Source organism: Lepisosteus oculatus, chromosome 13, assembly GCF_040954835.1.
Source record: "Lepisosteus oculatus isolate fLepOcu1 chromosome 13, fLepOcu1.hap2, whole genome shotgun sequence".
In the NCBI taxonomy this organism is placed as follows: Eukaryota; Metazoa; Chordata; class Actinopteri; order Semionotiformes; family Lepisosteidae; genus Lepisosteus; species Lepisosteus oculatus.
This window is the reverse complement of record NC_090708.1, coordinates 25,529,062-25,542,178: the sequence shown is the minus strand read 5'-3', so window position 1 is coordinate 25,542,178 and position 13,117 is coordinate 25,529,062.

Sequence of the window (13,117 nt, the reverse complement as noted above, 5' to 3'; positions counted from 1 at the left end):
TTTGATAATATCCTAGAATCTTTTTTTTTTTGGTTCTGACATAGTGTGCCTTATTTTGTTTTTGTTTTTAAAGATTGCCTTTAGAATCAGCTCAGGCTGTGAAATTAATCACAGCGACTTGCAAAAAAATGTAATGTCCTATATAACTTGGCTTTTATTGTATTTGAGAGACAGAGAAAGAAGACGGAATGAGAAAGAAAGATATTAGCAATAAAACTACAGCACCTCCCATATCTTTGTTCTGCAAATTTTTACGGGGGCACAGAGAGCACTGCAACACATCAGAGGTTAGCCAGTAATTCAGCAGTGCCATTAATATAGGCTATGTGGGGAGTTTCTTGATGTGACATTAATAGAGATGACGAGAAAGATGAAAGAAAGCAAAAGGCATGTGATAAAAATGAAACTTCAGAGGAAATTACAAATAATAAAACCTTATACAGGAATTTTCCTTGGAGTGTAAAAAGGTTTCAAATGAGGGACTATTCATCTTATTTGACTGCTATTAGTTTATTGATCTGTGAATCTCATGCAGCTGTTTCTCCTGAACATAGGAGTTGTCACCCACGACATCGCTTCCCAATGTGTTCCAGGATCCCACCACTCTTTGTGTAAGGAAATACCTCCTGTTCTCTGTTCAAGATGCGCTTCCTTGTAACAACCAACTGTGATCTCTATTTTGCTGCTAAGCATAAGGAAATCCATCAGACATTGTCAGTACCTTTCAAGGTTTTTAATATATGTATTAAATTCCCTTCTAATCTTCTCTCTTCAAGACAAGAGTGCACTCTTTTTATGGCAGTGACACACTTTTTGTAGCATTTGTTTGTAACAGAGAAATCATTAGAGTGCACTGTTTAATTAAACTGTTAATTGTGATAATTATTCTATCCATTCACCCAGTTTCTAACCTCTTTATCCAATTGGGGTCACGGCAGAGCAGGAGACTCTCCTAGCAAGCAGTGGGTACCAGGCAGGATTCACCCTGGACAGGATGCCAGTCCATCATAGGGCACACACAGGCTCAAACATACCAGTTTGTCTTTGGACTGTTGGAGTAGACAAGGTCACCCAGAGGAAAACCATGTGAACATACAAACTCCACACAGACAGTACCCCAGGAATTGAACCGAGGGCTCCAGCACTGTGAGGCAGCAATGCTAACTACTGAGCCACTCCATCATTTTCCTATCTTAATTTAACTAAAACAAAGATACAGTATATGTTGCTCTTGCTCTGACTTTTCACAATAGAGCTGAGGTATTGTTTCATGTAACATAAATAACATTGTCAGTAACTATAATATTTTTTGGCACTGATGTCCCATTTATGAAGTTTGATATTGAAATCTAAGCTTCCAGAGGCAAGTGAAAAATACTTTTGTTGTCAAACGAAGTGCAAAAAATTAGAACATACTGTACAATAATCTTTCAGTTAAAATGGCAGTTGCTTTTGACAAATCAGATACTTTTAACTCTTTATGGAAAAATTCAGCAAACTCTGTTCATGGTGGAAAGATGTTTGATTTAAAGCTCCACGGGTGTTTTTGTTCAATACTGCTGACTCCAACAACAGGTTTTATTTCAAGAGGTGGAAGATTATGAGTCAATGATCTCTCAGTGGGGCAAACTTTAATAAAAGTCAGCTTTTGCAGTAAGTATCGATATTGTATCTGTTTCCAACATGATCTCAGAATTTCCTGTTGTCCAACGAGGATTGAACGAATGCCTATAGGATCTTTTCTATTGAATTCCTATAGATGAGTGAATGTGGTATCATTGTCTTACCTTTCAATGGAATTCTGCATTGCCCTGGGGTGAAGATTGATTAGGACATCTGAGAGTGTATAATCTGCATGCATTCCATCTGCAAAATCGTTTTTTTCTTTGCCATAATCGGTATCTGTAATTATGTATTAAAAAGCACTTTTTCACCAAGTTTCAAAGCTGCCAGACATCTGGTCTATATATAGTTGGTTGAGTGGTTAATTGTTGTTAATTACACACTTCCATCACTGTTTACTTCATGATCAAGCAGATTTTACCGATTTCAGGAGCATTTAAGTACAATTTGAAGGTCGAATTTAATGTTGGAGTGTGACAAATTTATATGCGTCTTTAAAAGAAATATTTTGTGGTACCACATTGTAATTGAAAGGAGTGCTGAATTAAAATGTAAAATGTGTTTTATATCATTAGAATGCATTCTGAGACAACTGCATACATTTACACATTATAACTCCATAAGGAACATCTTGTCTTTTTTCCAGGACAAAACCGGGAAATTTTGTCCTTGTGTGGTGTGTACAGAGGCGGTACAGTCTGACTGTGTAGTCACAGTGTTAGGTTCCCTGTTTAGTTAAACCCTAGAGTTTTGTTTTTGAGTTTGTCAAGTTGTTTGGGGTGGGTTGGACATATTGTGACTCTATGAAGGCATGTATAAAGAACCGTAAAGGTGGCAGAGAAAGCACAATGGGGAGAGATCTGGTGGACTTTTAGATACTTTTCAGATACTTTTAACTCTTTATGGAAAAATTCAGCAAACTCTGTTTGCTGCATCACGAGCACCAAAGTGGCATTTTTACTTTCTTTTCAGTGGCCGGGCAGAGCTACCTCACTTTTCTTTTCAGTGAATCCCACACTGAGGAGTGTACTTTAAAGCTGCATGAAAATTCAAATGGTCTCTGTCCTGTTTCTGTAGGAGGGCACCTCAATGTACACTTCTAACACACACACACTCATTCCCCTCCTCCTTGGATTTGGGTTTTTGGAGATAAAAAAGGACACAACTTAATTCAGCACTCCATAAAATCTCCTTTAATTTCCACAGCGTACTTGAGAAGCAATTTTCACCTCCTTTCAGCAGCGTGGTGCTGTAGTTCTGTAGCTCAGCCCAGACTCCTCAGGGCTTTTACTCCCTGTGACATGCCCTTGTTCTGCCTCCTGAGTGAAGGTCCTTTTTGGCTTTTAGGCCGAAGCAGAAGAAATTAACTGCGTTCAATACAGCTACCCAATACCTGTAATATGAAGCACAAAAAAGGAGATGTACTCTTTAGCAGGTACAGTAAGTGATATAAGCAAATCCAGCAAATCTAGGCCTTGTGGCAAATTAACATAGCTGGAAAATTAGGGTTAAATGTCCCCTTAAGGCTAAAGGAACAACTCAAGGTTAATTCCATGCAGAAAAATAAAAAGGAGAAACAGTTTCTTCAGGTGTGTACAAAGGAGATTTTATAGCAACAGATATTTTTTCCTTCTGGGAAACCAACAGGGCCAAGAAGGCAAAATAAAACTGTGGACGAAATGAACAACACAGAGTAAACTGGAGTAAATAGCTCAGGAGGAACAAGAACAAGACTTCCAGGAGCTAAAGTGAGAAAATCAAGCACGACATGTCTCAAGTGTCAGTTAGATATAAAGCTGGCCCAGCTGTGAAACACAGACCCTCTGGAGAAATTTTAATTGTGTCCAGATGCTGAAGCTGTGCCCATTTTGGTTACAAGCAAACATCTGGCACAGAAACAAAAACACAACTTACATTATCTCTATGTAGGTTTTCTTTTTTATTCACATGTTACATTACAAGAATTAAGAATTAATACAATATTTAAATACCAATAAAACTGATAAGAACAATATGATATGTCAAATACACATCAAATAAAGTACAGCAAATTTGTAAATAACATTAAATGTCTATCGCATACTAACATAAATTAGATTAAAGTCATCTGTTGAATATTTTAGATAACATAGAGGTCAATCCTCCACCTGTACCCAGTTTATATTATTTATATTTTTAAAATTATTTAATAGCTTGTTGATATGAAAAGCAAATGCTATCGTGGTGTCATTTTATTTTATAAAAACGTCTGATACAAATGTGGAGTCTGTTTGCTGAACAGAAGGCCACTAGCACTTATTTCCAATTAAATGTGACAGGAATGATTTCAGCTGTCATTGTCAACAACAGAGGAGGTTTCTGATGTGTTTGTGTGATCATAAAGTTTTCTCGACTCTTTAATATGGAGTGTTGCGGGGGAACAGAGTTCATTTTTCCTCGTGCCCTGCTGGAGTTATTGAAACATTCAGAGGTGAGAATTGCAGATTTCACAACAGCTGCTCTGCAAAAAACAAAAATGTCTCTGATTTCCAAGTGTGTGCAAAACCACTGTTTTTTCCCCCTCATTCCTCTGCAGACACTGGCAGCTCGAGGGAGCAGCTCTTGAATTCAGCAAGTGAGCAGACGCTAGAGGAAGGTCACATTGATTGATAAAACGTCTCCCAGGTGCACAGACTGCCAGGAAGGTCCTGTGATATTTTGATTCCCTCTCACTGGTAGAGCGCTGTTTGTATGTTTGTAAAGATCAGCCTGCTGTTCGCAGCCTTTGATAATATCACTGCGCACAAGGAAAATCAATAGCTCTTTGGTTTTGTTTGTGTACTGCTGGCTGTTTAGCTGGATGCCAACTCAGCAGGTGGTACCCCTTGTACTGACAGTTAGAGATGTCTAAATTTATCATAATCATCCCCTCTGTACATAGAAATTCCAGAATATTGTGTAACAAAGGAGATGTGTGCTTTTATAATTCCATTACATTGTTCAAGCAGGTCATTGCCACTGATCTAGAACAAAAAAGGTTCTGATACCGTGCTACACTGTTGGGTACAGTATTATGTATTTTGCTAATTTATCTTAATTAAGTCTAGATGGTGCGACATGGCCTGTTTTATTTGCATGGTCTTGGATATGCAGTTGAATAAGATATTGATTCTTGAATTTGTGTTCTCACATATTTTTGAATATATGATGTGATCTAAAATATAAGGGAGCATACAAAAGTTTATGGTTATTAACCCAAATTCCAGAAAACTCACAATCATGCTGTGTAAGTTGTTAATGATTTAGATGAAAATGTTTCTATAAGTAGCTACAAAATACTAAATATCCAGAAAGCACACACACATTCTTACAAACCAAATGTTTAAATATAAATGTAATTTTAGAATCTGTTCATATAACAGGGTAAAGAAGGTCTGCATTTAGTCACAGGTGACCACATTTAAGGTCTGTAGAAGCTCTGCTATGACATTGTTTTAAAATGTATTTCTAAGTTTTTGTTTTGCTTCCATTGTTTGTTTGACTGAACCCTTACACCCCACTTTGATCTCGCCATGTAGACTTCAAGATCTGGTATACACTGGGGTACCTATTTAATTTTGTTTTGGCCAAGACTGCGTTTTGATGATTACACAATTATTTGAGACCAGGCATTCAGCAATGATTCACAAATGTGAATCACAAAACCACAGAGGAAATAAAATGCTCTTTCCCCTTATTTTTATACTTGGAAAGTCCTTACAGGCAATTTTAATGTCTCATTTGGAGTGACGAAGGAATATGCACACAATTACACAGTTTAATGAGGATGATTTCTACAGTTCCAAGATTTGCAACCTCGATATGACTTACTTTGCTGTTCTTTCTTTCTGTTTTCTACAGAGGTAGTCTATACATCCAAATAAATAATACCAGTAGTAATACAAAGATATTGGTTTCTTCAACTTATTCTATTTCAGGGTTCATACAAACCAGTAGCAGCAGTAACAATTTTGAGGGACTTAAATTATTCAGAAGAGGTGTTTTCCTGCTAGGATGATATTTAGCATAAAACACATTTGCCTCCAAAAACCTTGATCCACTTAAATCTCCATCTCCAAAATCACAGTGTGTTTTTGACCTACCGTACAGTAGGTGGCATTTAATGGAGATAGCTTCTAGTCTACCGTATGTATCTGTGCAGGATTATTCCAGGTGACATATGGGGGCACATTTTTATGCACATTTTGGGAGGGTTCAGAAGTTGTTAAATTCTGGAAATTGGTCTCACATCATTTGAAACTGGAATATTCCCTGTTGACATCTAGTAGTCTTGCTGGCTGGTCTATGTACGGCTGAAAGGTTGCTGGCACTGCCCTGGGAGTCTTCATCTTCCCTATCTTCACATCACTGGATTCTGGTCTGTTTTGATGTTATTTATTTGGGACTTTAAACTAGGATCCACATGGCTGGCAGGGGACAGTGACAGCTTGGAATACTGCTGCTGACGCAATAAAAACCTTGTTGCTTTGAAACTTGAAGAGGTCGGCCACTAAGTGGGATGAGTAAGAATGATTTGTGTGAGGTAAAAACATTTTTTTCTTCATTGGACATTGAATATTCTGTAGGACTGCACTCTGTTTGGGAGCATACATGAAGTATTCAAAAAAGCGAATGACCATCTTTGCTGAAAGTTCTCTTTCATGTGACTCAGACTCTGCATGTACTTATCACCTTAGTCAGAATCCATATGTGCGTTTGGCCGTTTTCATTTTTAAATGATATTTTCCTATTTATCCTTTGGTAATGTTTTGCTCAGCTTGTGGAGAAACTTGTAGTTGCAGCACAGGACACATGTAAAGGAACAGCGACAGATAGTATCAGACTGCGTGTATTTTAACTGGGAAGATCAGAGCAGGAACAATCACAGTTATAGGGGTGTGAAGTGCCCAGGTGTCAAGTAACGCTGGGAACGTTTGAGTGCTTACCACATTAAAGAAGTTAAACCACAAATCTTAATTTGGACTCTTAATGTGCTCCCATTTAAACAAGTTTTCAATCCATTGTTTAGAGAGAACAGAAATGTTTTGTCTAATATGGGCTAATATGATCATGCAATCTCATCCATTGTCTATTAAACACAAGGTATACAGCCGTAAGAGTCAATGAATTTAATTAATCAATTAGTCTTGTGTGGTGACCTCCAGCATCAGTGACACCTTGTTATCTTCTTCTAAAACTTTTGATTAAATGTTGGAGTCAATATTCAGGAAGAACATCATCAGTCTGCTCCTAGTGTAAAGTAGTTGGACTAAACAAACAGGCAATGTGTAACTTATGCAGTCATGTGTGCTGTTCAATCTAGTGCTTTGTGTTAGTGTTTGGCATAATTGCTGTGTCAGGTGCTGAACATCTACAACATGGCCATTGCAGTTTGGCTCGAAGTCAGAATCCAACAGAGGAATGGTTCCGTGAATTCTCACTGACCACAATGTTCCCCAAAGCATGCCTATTTCCTTCTAAAATTACAGGAAATTGCAACATTGCTGCCGTGCTCCACTTTATTGAAATAGCCACTGTTTTTATAAAGGAAATGAACATGAACAAATGTATGCTGTTTAACCTTAGTGCAACTGAAGGGAGGATTAATTGAGAAATTGTGATACAATTTCTGTATGAAACAGTTTATGTATTATTTTCCACATATATCTTAAGAGCTTACCAATTATTGATAATTTCACTGGCAATTTATATTCTAATTTACAAATTGGTTGCAAAGAATGACCAGAATGAGCAGATCTCTGAAACATTTTCTCTTCGGTTATAAAAAAGCTATTGTGCTAGCCTCCCACTAAAAAAGGAAAGGAAAAAAAATGTGATTAACCAAATTAATTCTTGAGGATTGTGGCAAGAGAAAGCCGCTAGTTTTTTTAACTTGAAATTTCAAACCATGATTGGCTGTACGCTCCACCACAACAACCTCTGAGAGCCATTGAAGTTTTACTTTTTATTTTCCCAAGCGTACACTGGTCTCCTGTCTTTCTACATTGGTTATATCCATAAACTGGTTAAATTTTTAAAACCAAAAGGCTCTACGTGTAGAATTAATTTCACCATCACCTAAACAAAAACAAATGCTGACCAGACTAACCCTTCTAATATTGGTGTTATTGATTCAGTTGAGACTGAGAGCTCAGAAAAATGGGGATTAAGGCAAACAAAGCCCTTCATGATTGTGTTACCATGAGTACAAGTACTCATGGTGAAAACGTATTCATCTAGTATAATTAATGTGATGTGAAAGGTCAAATACAACTCACTTTAAAAAGCAAACCTGAAGCTAGTAGGCTATGCTGGAACATGAATAAATAATAAATAATTAAATAAATGTAATGTCAAAACTTTCTAATTATAATACTTATTACTACAACAAAATCTTCTGTAAATTGTAAAAAGCAATGGATGTTCCAAATCAGTGTTATGCAAACTTGAAAGACCCAATTTCACCTATTGAATGCAATACACTTTCATCTGTTAGAAGGAGGCCATGAGACCACATGACCTGCTGTTCACTAATTTTTTGTTCCTGGTCCCTTATGAAATATAGGACACGAGCTGCTTTGTCAAAGTCACCCTGCTTGTATTTTATAAGAAAGGGTCCTTTTCTATATTTACAGCAGTGCTGTACTTGTAACCTCAACTATATAAGGGCTCTGCCAAGGCTCTGCAAGTAGAATTAATTTCACCATAACCTTAACTGACACTCAAAGCTAAATATAATTAGCCCCTTGGACGCGAAATCATTTTTTTTCTCAGAGAACTGAAGGTTATTCTTGTTCTTCTTCCTTTATTCCCATCTTGCTGTAATGTTAATTCAAATAGCTCGGGGTATTTAGTTAACTTAGTGAACTTTTATAATTGCAACAAACTGTCTAAAATGATGTCCATCAATCAAAGGGCTTTCAGTTAAGGTGTAAAGTTTCAGTGCTTTACTCAAACTCAATGGGTACAGTTCGCCTCAGGAATGCCCAAGGCTAACCTAATCATCTCACTACCCTGCCAGAAAATGGCCAAAGAATTTGAATTTGAAATCAGAGGGTTTTTTTTAAAAAAAAAAATCATATTAAAAAGACAGGTGTCAAGAACTGGATTTGTCTAAAAAAAATTTGGATTTTGACATTAAACCTCTTGGCAGTGAACATAATAATTTGGTATTTTTTTGCATGCTAAGGTTTCCTGAAAACACAGGGCAGTATTCTTTAACAAAAATGTTAGCAGGATTTGTCAGAGGTGGTGAACGTTACTGGCTGGATATGAGTGACACTATGAGGTATCCTTCTTAGTGTTCTCCTGGATATGCTTTAACTCTCCATTCAAGAAAGCTCTTCTGCTAATTCAGCCGCTGTGCCCATTTGTGATTAGCGTATTTTTTTGTGAAAACCAGGTGACGCCTATTAGAGCTTGTTCTTGTGGAGCTTTTGCAATATGATTTTCACTACACACTGGTTAGCTTTGCTGCCTTGAGCACTGGGGCCCTGGTTCAATTCCAGACCTACGGTGCTATCTGCGTGGAGTTTGTGCTGTATGTTGTACTGTTGCGTTTGTGTGTGTTTCTTCCGACAGTTAAAAGTGTTCCAGTTTCCTCCCACAGTTCAAAGACATACTGGCAGGTTAAGTGGCTTCTGGGAAAACTGGCCCAGGTGTGAGTGTCTGTGTGCGGCCTTTGTCCCATCCAGGGTGCACCCTGTCTTGCGCCTCTTGCCTGTTGGAATGATTTGCAGCTCCCCTGCGAGCTTGTATTGGATAAAGCAGTTTGAAAACGGGTGGATGGTAGGACGTAAGAGGAGTGAGGGGTTGTCACAGGTTTTCCTGAGATGGACGCATGCTGTAGAGATTGTAGCCAGCAACCAGCGGGGACCAAACCAGCTTCCAGTTTGTGTCTGTCTGCCCTGCTTCCAGGGAGTATTTCGCTTGCACTTGTGCTCACCGAGATCCTGAATTGGAAGAATAATTATTGAATGGGTGGATTTTCATGATTGTGTAGGTGGTGAAATGTCTACAGAAACTGCTTTTGATCTCCCAGAAAGTCCAAAACCTGAGAGGTTCGCATTTAAACACTAGGTAAGTCTAGTAAGTGACCTGACTTTGTTGATACAACTCTGGACTGTTGTTGAGGTAATGACTGACTTTCTGCTTTGATTGTCTCTTCCTATTTAGTGTGGTAACGAAGATAAACATTCCCAATATGATATGAACCTATTGTATGCACCGTTCCTCTTGCCTTAAACCGATAATGAAGGACCCCAGTGCGGAAATGCTGGGGTTTTTTGTAGGGAAGGAGGAAAAAAATTAATCATAAAAAAAGAATACAGAGAAAGAACTGGGTGGGATACTAGAACGGATTAGGGAAAAAAAAGGGTTTGAAGTCAAAGAAACAGGAAAAGGGCTATGCCGTGGAGGTTAGCAAAATGATCAATTTAAGAGGAGGAGATTTGAAACACAGCCCCAGCTGGATTACATGAAGGGTACAGAAGGAACAAATAGGCACCGGTTTTCTCCTATCCTTTGCTTGAGACCGTATAGCGCACTTCTTCGTGCTGGGGAGAAGGCGAGGAGATGACACTGCTGGAACATGTGAACCAGATGTGCGGCGTGCCCTCTTGTGGGAGGGACAAGGCGCCAATCCGCCCTGTGATTGGGTGAGACAGACCCACGGTGCCGTTAATTCTAGTAGACTAACTGGGAGGTAGAAGGAAGCTGGATCAGAAGGGTTTATTTCAGTTTTTCCGGAATTTCAATGAGATAATCCTAAAGATTTAATTCAAGGCTTCTTGTTTAAGATGTGTGGAGGCAATGTTTTGAATTCATGAAAAGGTCACAGAGGTTTGTTCCCATTATACTCTGCTGAGCAAGAACATTTTTCATTGTTCTACGTTTTCGCTCAATGGTTTTCATTCTTTATGCAGAAACACTGTTCTATGGTGCTCTTCTACTGAGATTTATCAATTTTGTGTTAGAAAGGCCTGTTAATCCCAATTAATCTGCATTTTGTAGTACCAAAAGTAGCTTTTAAGCATTATGGATCTGTAAAAACAAATAATGTGTAACATCTGACAATTCTTCACTTAGATTTTATCAGTCAATATGACGGATTAGCTACAATGACACTTCATGTCCGCTGCTCATGGACGTTGTTGTGATAGGATCTGTGAGATATAAAGATTGCTAAATTATCTTAGCTTCTCTTCACTCAAAAAAAAGCTGCATTAGTAACAGTTAAAGTTGTTACAACAGAATAGAATAGAAAATCTTATTGGCGCAAATTGCTGATTCTCATAACATAATAAACACCAGCAGCCACATCACCCTACAACTCACAACTGGCAACCAGCTGAAGCTAAACAGGTGTGAGCCTGGTCAGTACCTGGATGTGAGACCTCCTGGGGAAGCTGGAAGAGGTGTTAGTGGGGCCAACAGGGGGCGTTCACCCTACGGTCTGTGTGGGTCCTAATGCCCCAGTATATTGATGGGGACACTATACTGTAAAAAGATGCTGTCCTTTGGATGAGGTGTAAAACTGGGGTTCTGACTTTCTTGGTCATTAAAAATCCCAAGGCCTATCTCGAAAAGAGTAGGTGTGAAACCCCAGCGTCCTGGCCAAATTTCCCCATTGGCCTTTACCAATCATGGCCTCCTAATAATCCCCATCTATGAATTGGCTACATTACTCTGCTCTCCTCCCCACTGATAGCTGATGTGTGGTGAGTGTTCTGGCGCACTATGGCTGCTGTCGTATCATCCAGGTGGGGCTGCACATTGGTGGTTGTGGAGAGGATCCCCATTACCTGTAAAGCACTTTGAGTGGAGTGTCCAGAAAAGCGCTCTGTAAGTGTAAGCAATTATTATTATTATAATACTATAGAGTGTGTCTAAAATGTATAAGACGTTTGGATAGCAGTTCATAGCACTTTGGAGGATGGACAACACTGCATGGCTTGACTTCTACTCCTTGTGCTGGTTTTATACATAAGAAAGTACTGCTAAACTGAGGTCCATAGAACTATGTATATTTCCATTAAACCATTTAAATTACGTTCAAAGAATAATGACACGTAGGAATAATATTGACATATTTTCTTTACTCAAAGAGTTGTGAGTGTCCCAGACTCTAACACCTTTAAGAATGTCTTTCTCTTGTTTGCATATGTTCTTAGGGAGATTTCTGAATATCAGACTTTGAGGCATATGTTATGTCAATTTTAATCAGTTAGAAATGTAATTTGAAGTTATCCTAAAGGGGTACACTTTCACAAGTCTAACACAGTCAGCTTTTCTATACCCAGAATATTGGTTCCAGCTCTGTTGGGAAATACTTATGAAACCTATGTAAATTCCTGAATAATAGTCTTTCAAAAAGAATGTAAACTGAATGCATCAGTATACCACACATCCCAGTAAAACGTATTTGTTATGTGTGCACAGCAATAATATCAGTGTCATTCCTATGTTGATCCTGTGGGTAATACACCAGCTTTGTACTACAGAGAGTTTTAATGGGGATTGAAACCTGGAGCCCTGGAACCCTAGAGTCAAAATCTAACACACAAAAGATTATAAAGGATTTAAACAATTTCAAAAAGGAGTTGTTTTGAACCCAATATTTTACCATAGGTAGGCGCAAAGGTTAGTATTACTGCTTTGCAGTGCTGGAGCCCTGGGGTCAATACCTGTCTTGTTATTATAGTGGAAAATAACCCCGTACTGGAGAATTGCACAACTCTGGATACTAAAATAATACTAAAGATTAAAGAAATGCTACACTGAAGAAAGAAACAGTGGTTAACTTTTAGTTTTATCTGCATTCTGGAGCCACTAAGTCTCACTAAACAAAAGAAAGAAACTTTCAGACTTGACTTAGACACTCCAACTATGGAGAGGGAACAGTAACTACGTAGTAAGGATAAAGCTGGTGTCTGACAAACACTTAATGCAAGGGCAGTTGTAAGAGCTTCAAGCTCCTCTCTATGACCTTCTTTATCAATGCCAGCATTAACAGCTTGCGTTAGTAGTTCTCCTTCAGTGGACTAAACAAAACTGACCACAAGGAATATCCTAGTAAGAAGAAAGTGCTGGGGCTAAGATGTTACACATACGCCACAGCCATTCAAAGAGTATTGATTTCTTCTGACACAGAGGGCACAACAGCATTGAGCAGTGTCATCTTTCACTCCACAATAGGAGTTTGCACAACCACTGACCAATGTACTGGTACCTGGTTAATTTATTGTATTTCCCCTCACCTTGAGCTAGAGAAGCATAAGCGGTCGATTGTGTGATATTAAAAGGAACAGCAGCCATGTTATCAATCTACAAGTGCACTAGAGAAATGAAAGGGCAAACCTAGCAGCTTTCATTACAGTTGTCCTGATCAGTGACTGTTGTACCAGTAAAGTATCTGTTTGTACGATGCTGCAGTGCGCATGCATTCACGTTGTTTATTTGTTCAATACGCCACCAG